A 7413-nucleotide genomic window follows, 5' to 3' on the forward strand; every position below is an offset into this window, starting at 1 on the left:
TTGTATGGGTCATTCAGCAACTTGGTTTTATGATACTCGTTTTATTTATTGATATCTGTATTGTTATTCAGAGGTTTTAAAATTCCTTTGGAGGCTTTCAATGATTCTGTGAGTGGGCCTCCTTATAGAACACATCCTAAACAGATTCTCTCAACTGTAACATGGCCCTAAAATGCTGTCATGTGGTAAATGATTTCAGTTATGCTAGATGATATTCATTTTCTTAGGGAACATTATTGTCCAGATTTACATCATTACCAGCTTAATGTGAGAATTCCTGTTTCTTTACTGATTCAGCAAGACCAATATTGACAGATTTTGTAAAAACAACAACAAAAATGCCAATGCGATAGTTATGAAATAGTACTGCATTATATAACTTGCCTTTCCTTGATTATTTATGAGTTTAAATACCTTTTCATTAGCAAGTCATTGAACTTCTTCACGTTAGAATCTCTTGAACTTTACTCAATATTTTAAGCCTCAAACTGGAAATGCAAATGGTTGTGAGTTGCCAAGTGTGTATCTAGATGAATGATGACAGTTGAGAGTACTGGGTGTGGACAATAAGAGGTCCCTTGCCATCTAAAGAGACAGAGTGACTGAGTACTGGCACTCAAAAGCAGGAGTCCATTATGGCTGTATTAACTGCATCTTTTATGGCATTTGGAAATTGTGATTCTCCTTTTTAAATTGTATTATTTTCACTGTGTGTGTGTGTGTGTGTGTGTGTGTCTGTGTGTCTGTGTGTGTGTATGTGTGTGTGTGAGTTTATTCATATTGCATGCATGTAGGTGCTAGCAGAGACCACAGGGTTATTTGTTTGTTTGTTTTTTCCTTTAAGACAGGGTTTCTCTGCATAGACCAGGCTGGCCTTGAACTTACAGAGGTCCATCTGCCTCTGTCTCCTGAGTGCTATGATTAAAGGCTTTTTATCTATTCTCAGCTATTAAAAACACTATCTGATATTTCCCCATAATTGATTCCAAGCTTCCCTTTTTAAATTAAAGTGTGTAGTCAATGTGAAATTTGTTCCAGGGACTTTGGGCCTCTTCACAAGGGTGGAAATTTCCAATGAACAGAATGAACTGGAAATTTTCTGTAGTAGCTAAGAGTTGGTGGTACTGGATAGAGATTACAAGTCTTGTAAACGTTTGCCTGGTTTTTTTTTTTTTTTAACATTTTATTTTTTATTTTTTTTTTTATTATTATTTTCTTTATTTACATTTCAAATGCTATCCCGAAAGTTTCCCATACCCCTCCCCCCACCTCTGTTCCCCTACCCACCCACTCCCATTACTTGGCCCAGGCCTTGCCTTGTGCTAGGTCATATAGAGTTTGGAAGACCAAGGAGCCTCTATTCCCACTGATGGCCGATTAGGTCATCTTCTGCTACATATGCAGCCAGAAACACAAACCCCGGGGGTACTGGTTAGTTCCTGTTGTTGTTCCACCTACAGGGTTGCAGCCCCCTTCAGGTATTTGGGTACTTTCTCTAGTTCCTCCATTGGGGACCCTGTGTTCCATCCAGTAGCTGGCTGTGAGCATCCATTTCGGTGTTTACCAGGCACTGGCATAGCCTCACAAGAGGCCGCAATATCAGGGTCCCTTCAGCAGTATCTTGCTGGCATGAGCATTAGTATCTAGGTTTGGTGGCTGATGATGGGATGGACTCCCGAGTGGGGTACTCTCTGGATAGTCCATCCTTTCATCTTAGCTCTAAATTTTGTCTCTGTACCTATAACCTTTCATGAGAGTTATGTTCCTTATTCTAAGGAGGAATGAAGTATCCACAAAAGGTCATCCTTCTTGATTTTCTTCTGTTTTCCTTAATGTGACTTGGATATTCCAAGTTTCTGGGCTAATATCCGCTTATCAGTGAGTACATATCTAGTGACTTCTTTTGTGCTTGGGTTACCTCACTAAGGATGCTATCCTCCAAATACATCCATTTGCCCAAGAATTTCATAAATTCATTGTTTTTAATGGCTGAGTAGTACTCCATTGTGTAAATGTACCACAGTTTCTGTATCCATTCCTCTATTGAGGGACATCTGGGTTCTTTCCAGCTTCTGGCTATTATAAATAAGGCTGCTATGAACATAGTGGAGTTTGCCTGGTTTTTATCAATAGATCCAGGAGAATCTTTGGGGAATTTTAATGATTATTTTCGTTTCCCTTCCTCTTGTCTGTTTAATGGGTGAGTGAGGGATGTGATCTGGATTTGAAACATCTTCCCGGATTTGGGGCTTTACATCTTCAGGTAGTGGAGCTCATGTGAGAAGTCTTTAAAGCTATGGAAGGAGAGACCTCACTGGCAGTAGTAAGTCATCAGGGTTAACTTTGAGGGTTATACTTGAACCTCCTTGCTGACTGCTTCCTTGGTCTCTGGCATGTGAATCTATTTTTTGCCACATGTGCATGCCACCATGGTACCATGATCTAAGCTGTTCTGCTAGGCCTTCCCCAAAATGGCAGACCGATCAGTCTGAAACCATGAGTCAATTACATCTTTTCTCTGAATGTTGATCCTCTTGTATGTCACAGGAAGAGAAAAGTAATTAATGCAGTGAATGTGTAGTGTATAATTCACATATACACTCATGCCCATAAAACATGTGTGTATGCAAGCACATGCATGTATCAAGAATGTCTCTTTGAAATTTGTAAATTTATTCTACCATTGTAGTGTGACACAGCCATATGCTTTAACTTTCTCCTTTAATATCAGTTTTATTCTTGTTTTTTCTTCTTCTTTGTTTTATTTTGTGTTTTAAGTGTTCTTTAAAATTGAGGAGTCTGTTTATCATGCTCATTTTTTTTCTCTCAAAATTCTGATTTTCTGTGATACTACCACTGTTCTACCACAACCAGCCCCTCCCTCCCAGTCTAGTCCTTGTAGACCACTTATTCACTGTTAGTTATCTCCAGATGCTGGGCTTGGAGCTTGTCTGGACATCACTTCATTTTAACAGTCTTGAAAGGATGATACTCATCATCATCATCATCATCATCATCATCATCATTATCACTAGTGTCTCAGTGTGCTATATATTGTATGCTTCTCTCCCTCCCTCTCCTTCCTTCCCCTCTTTCCCCCTCCACCTCCCCCCTCCTCCCCCTTCCCCCCTTTTTCCCCTACCCATTTCTTTCTGTGAGTATGTCTCTTGAGTATGGTGTATGTATGTGCTATATGCTCCCCTTCCCTTCATTCCCTCATCCCCCTCCTCCTTCACCACTCCACTGAGTGTGTATCTGTGGGTGGGTGGGTTGGGGGTTGGTGAGTGTCCATATGTGCTCCCGCAGAAGACAAACTCTGAGAAAGGGTCTCCTGCTGAACTTGGAGTAGGATGGCAGCCAACCAGCCCTGGTGCTCCTCCTGCCTCCCCGACTTTGTCCAATGCTGGGTTACTGGCTCTCACCTACAGCTCTGCCCAGCATTTACATCGGAGCTGGAGATCTGAACTCATCCTCATGTGTCTTCAGAAAACACCCTTCCTTACCCTCTGGGCCACCTCCCCAGCCCCTATGATCCACATTTTACAGAGGAGGAATGTGGCATATGAGGACAGAGAAATGAAGTGCTATGTTTCAGAGGTGGGAGGCAAGCTGGAGACTCAAAGCTGCTTTTCTGAGGTGGTAGAGAGGAATTCAATCCTGGAGCCATCAGCCTTCTCTTTTTCTTTCTTCATTTCCTTCTCTTTTCACTGTTTCTCATTTTGATTTTTTCTCTTTATTTTACTTATTTTACAGTTAATTCTCTCTTCTAACCCTTGCATCACCTGCACACAATGGCACACTATTTCACTGTTTTTTTAAACACTTTTTTATTGATTCTTTTTGAGTTTCACATCACGCACCCCAGTTCTACTCATCTTCCTGTCCTTTCATATACACCCTTAGCCCTTGCAACCTCCTCCCAAAATAACACACACACACACACACACACACACACACGCACACGCACACACAAACAAACAACAAAAAAGGCATTCAAAACATCTCATCGTGGAAGCTGTAGTGTGTCACACTGTGTCCCACAGTCTATCCCTGTGTACACAAATCTTCACTTGCAAATGTTCCTTGCAATGTGTCATTCATTGGTCAGGTTTGAGATCTCTGGCTTCTGTGACACCATCAATGCTGGATCTTCATCCTGCCTCCTGATTATCCTGTTGTTGCCCTGTGCCATGGAGATCCTGCAGCTTTGGAACAGCAGGGCTGGTCCTTTCCTGTGTGCCAAACGTTTTCTTTTTCTTTTTCTTTTTCTTTTTCTTTTTCTTTTTCTTTTTCTTTTTCTTTTTCTTTTTCTTTTCTTTCTTTCCTTTCCTTTTCTTTTCTATTTTCTTTTTTCTTTCTTTTCTTTCTTTCCTTCTTTCTTTTCTTTCTTTCTTTCTTTCTTTTTTTTTTTTGAGACAGGGTTTCTCTGTGTAGCCCTGGTTGTCCTGGAACTCACTCTGTAGACCAGGCTGGCCTTGAACTCAGAAATCCACTTGCTTCTGCCTCCCAAGTGCTAGGATTAAAGGCATTCACCACCACTGTGGTGTGGGCCAATGAGAGCCCTGCATCTGGGTCTAGGTGATAGCTGAGATGGGCAACCCACTAGATCTCTAGTCTTACTCTCATGCCCCCAGTGTCTACTCACCTGCACCTATGCCTCCAGCTCCACTGTGCTGCCCAGTCAAATGCAGGGCCCACTCTCCCAAGTGCTGAAGTCTGTGAGGGGCTGGAAAAGCTCTCCTGCTCTCTTACTGTTGCCTCCCCAGCCTTGAAGCAGGCTGATTCAGACCTTGTTGCCACTAAGCACGGAACCACCTGGGGTGGAACCTTCTGACTTACAAAGCAGGTTCTATTGTCTACACCTGCCATTGCTTTCCTCCAAAACATTATCACTACCTGCTGAGACCCTTGAGACCTTCTGAAGTCAGCATCCTGCAGATCACCTTCAGCTGGTGAAGGGCATCAAGAACAAACTGGTGGGGGATGGGCCTCCTTCCTCTATATAAGTTCAGAATCTCAGTAACTTCGTGGGCTTTGATCAGCTATGTTGTCTTAGCCTCCTTCCTTGTTCACAGTCTAATCTCTTTCAGACCCAGCCCACTTTTCAGGAGTACCCAGTTTGAGTGTGACTGTGGGCGGTCGCACTTACCAGCCGGGCTCACCCACTGCCCTTGCTATCAAAGCCAGCTTGGCTGTGTTACCCAGGTGAGGTGTAGGGCCAGCTCTCCTGAGTGCTACAGCCAGTGAAGGGGACAGAGTTAACTCTCCATCTCTTGTGACCTCTGGCCAATTCTCCTGGCTACTGCAGGTAGCCATGTTGGGGAGGGAAAGGGCATCATTCCCCAACCCCAACACCCACACTACCTCATGGCAGATAAGTGGCAGGGCCAGCTCTCCCACGCTCTTGCTCACAGCACTGGCTCAGTTGTGTCCCATTGACCAGGGACAGCCCTACTGTGCTGCCCAGGCAAGGTGCAGGTCCCCACTCTCTCAAGTGCGGCAGTCAGCAAGGAACAGCTTACTCCTTCTCATGACCCCTGGGTTAGCACTCTCCTGATTGCCTCAGGTGGAGATGGGCTGAATGTACAACCCCTCCCCCTCCCCACCCTGGCCATCTCACAGCAGAGGAGTGGCTGGGCTACCTCCCCCTTGCTCATGCCCCCCCCCCCCGCTCACCCACACCCCTGCCACAAGGGCCAGGTCCACTGTGCTGCCTTGACAACAGGCAGGGCCTGCTCTCTGGAGTGCTGCCAGCCTGGAGAGATGGGGCCAGCCCTCCAGAGCCCTGCATACAATTAGAGGCAGGGTAAGTTATGCATAATCCCTGGACATCTGTGTGGACTTCAGCGGCTCCCCGGACCAGGGCATCCCCATGTTCTTTAGTAATAATGTGAGCCATGGGCATTGACACCTACCGTTGTCACTGCATAGCCATGGACTCAGGCGTGGCCCTCAGCAGGAGCTCAGGCTGGGACCTCACGGTGGTCCCAGGTGGTGGGGCTAGCCACTCACAATAGGCTACACTTCTCCGTCCACAAGTCTCCAGTTCCATCTCTCTGCAGAGTGTTCAATCTGTTCCCGTTCCCCTCGTCTCCCATCTGACGACCTCATACTCACACATTGTGGTGGCTCCTGCTGCAGACTGGCAACATGGCTGGTGGACCCATGGGTGACATCCTCCATTCATGGTGAGTGGTTTGGTGACAAGCAGGACTCTGTGGCTCACCTGTGCCATGTGCTGGAGCGCTGTGGGAAATATTAAAAAAGTATCCACGCCGGCCTTTTCTTGTGGAGACTCTCTGACTCAGAGCTCCAAAATCTTTTCACCCAGCTCACTAAGTTCCCACTGGCAGGTCGTTACCACACCAGCCCCATGCTTCAAAACTCCCATGGCCTTTTGTGGTGTGCCTCAGGCAAACCCATGCTTTGCCTCTGTACCTTTCTCTATGGAACCCAGTTTAGCCACCGCATGAAGGAAAACCCCACACAAACTTAGTTCAGAAACAATGGTAACCCAATCACTGGGCGCATCAGCTAGAATCCTAATCTTGTAAACTGTATTGAATCCTGGCAGATCCACCATTGAAACCAGGAGACACTAGTAGTTACATCTTGTCCTTTTGCTATCCCTGTCCAAAAGCCCCTATTTCTCTCCTGCTTTCTCTCTTCCCTGTCCAACCAGAAGTACCTCCTACTTGCCCAGTGATTGGTCCCTTTATTCATTCAGGGAAGGCTCACAAGAAGCTGCCTGAGTAGGTGACTCATTTCTCATTCCAGACAACCCCTCCTGGGAAAGCAGAATTAACATTGAAATACAAACCATACCAGAGCCATCCACAACACTGGGGGGCAGGTCAATGGGAGCCAAGGTGTTCACAGGTCTGTCTTCCTCCTCCAAAGATGGGTTTGATTTTTATGATTCCTAGGCATAAAACAGCCTTGACCACCAAGCCAGGCATCAAGCTAGGATGAACAGGGACTGCCATCTGCTCTGCCCCTGACTGATCCAAGAACACCACCACCAATGAAGTGTCTCTGTGCCCATTGCTGGGGGTGGGGCACTGTTTAACTCTTAATGCCACTCTTTGAATTCCCTCTTTGCCTCTGCCATGTTCCGAATGTTACTCTTCATTTCCAACATATTTGCCTTAATTGACTGTTATTGGGATTTCAAAATATCTATATACTCACGCTTTTGTGAACATACATTCTTCTTATATATGTAAGACATTCTCATTCGGATTTCATAGGTCATCCCTTTCTATGGATAGACTAAGTCATAGCCCGTCTTAGTTAGGGTTTCCATTGCTGTGAAGAGACACATGACCAAGGCAACTCTTACAAAGGACAGCATTTATCTTGGGCTGGCTTATAGGTTCAGAGGTTCAGTCCATTATCATCAGGGCAGGAGCT

The 7413-nt window shown here is 45.3% G+C and overlaps 1 non-coding gene across 1 annotated transcript; it reads right to left on the reverse strand.

The window, feature by feature from the left end:
• Positions 1-6913: 6913 nt before the first annotated feature.
• LOC115064905 lies at positions 6914-7055 on the reverse strand. Its single transcript, XR_003844728.1, has one exon. It is a non-coding gene; the product is annotated as a small nucleolar RNA SNORA48 (small nucleolar RNA).
• Between the last annotated feature and the right edge of the window lie 358 nt (positions 7056-7413).

Source organism: Mus pahari, chromosome 10 (genome assembly GCF_900095145.1).
Source record: "Mus pahari chromosome 10, PAHARI_EIJ_v1.1, whole genome shotgun sequence".
In the NCBI taxonomy this organism is placed as follows: domain Eukaryota; kingdom Metazoa; phylum Chordata; class Mammalia; order Rodentia; family Muridae; genus Mus; species Mus pahari.